We start from the raw sequence: 1,233 nt of genomic DNA on the forward strand, positions 1-1,233 counted from the left end.
ATGACTTTGTGATCAGTCATTTTGAGGGTGAAAATCTGTACAAAGATAACCAAGGTAAAAGTCCAGATTTTTTTCCTTCTGATTTACAACTAGATTAGCTTAACTAATATAATATTCTGCTTTCTGCTTCATTTATGTGAATATACATGAATGAAGCAGTTAGAAACATGAATATAAAAGGGAAGCGTTTCAGGTGATGTCAGATTTGACAGGTAGACAGACATACTTTTAATAATCCCATCATGGAAATTTTCTTTTGCAGCAACAGTACAATACAAGTCAGAAATGATAATCAAGACAGTGTAAACAAATTGATTGACAACTACAAGAGGAAAAACTCTTGTTACAAATGTGATTTAAACGTGCATAAAACAGAAGAAACATTGATTGCAATCCGAGGTGACAGGAAAGAGTTCCTGCAGCAGCTGGTCAGACAGTAGCAGTCTGTTTGAAAAGGTGCTAGGAAATAGTTTTTGTTCTTCCATCCATTCATCCATTATCTTTTACCTGCTTCTTCCTTTTCGGGCCATGGGGGTCACTGGTACCCATATCCAACTATCACTGTGCAAGTGGTGGGGGACACCCTGGACAGGTCTCCAGTCAATCACAGGGACACACGGAGACAAACAACTATTCACTCTGTCGCTCACACCTAGAGACAATTTAGAGTTACCAGTCAGCCTAACATGCATGTTTTTGGTATGTGGGAGGAAACCGGAGTACCAGGAGAAAACCCCACGCATGCACGGAGAGAACATGCAAACTCCACCCAGAATGGCTCCTCGGATGGGATTCAAGCTGACGACCCAACTGCACCACCGTGCTGCCAGTTTTTGTTCATATTATAAATCGTTTATATAGCCAGCCAGTAGTAATCAGCAATCGATACAGTACTTACTTGTGAAGTTTTCCATTATTCACACTCTTGGAAGCTGTTTGAAAGGCCTTCTCCTTAGTGCTTGATAGGATAACCTAATTGTGTGAAAATAATCAGAGACAATTTGTGTGTGTGTCATAGCTTATCAATTTTAATGCTATTAGTGTGTGTGTGTGTGTGTGTGTGTTCTTCACGTATGTGCCATAGAGAATCTAGCCTTATTTATTAATTTTGTTGCAACAAAAGTCGTTGCATGATTCAGTTCTCTGTTTCAGTCATATGGTAGAAACATGCAGTTAAATTATCAAAATGTATTTTGGCTGACAAGGTTGTGTTAAAACTTATTTGAAGGGAGT

The 1,233-nt window shown here is 39.0% G+C and overlaps 1 pseudogene; it reads right to left on the reverse strand.

Annotated features, from left to right (window-relative positions):
• The window catches only part of LOC119412772, a 16,162-nt pseudogene that overhangs the window by 1,487 nt on the left and 13,442 nt on the right, over positions 1-1,233 (reverse strand).

This window comes from Nematolebias whitei, chromosome 7 (genome assembly GCF_014905685.2).
Source record: "Nematolebias whitei isolate Nwh7 chromosome 7, NemWhi1, whole genome shotgun sequence".
Classification (NCBI taxonomy): Eukaryota; Metazoa; Chordata; class Actinopteri; order Cyprinodontiformes; family Rivulidae; genus Nematolebias; species Nematolebias whitei.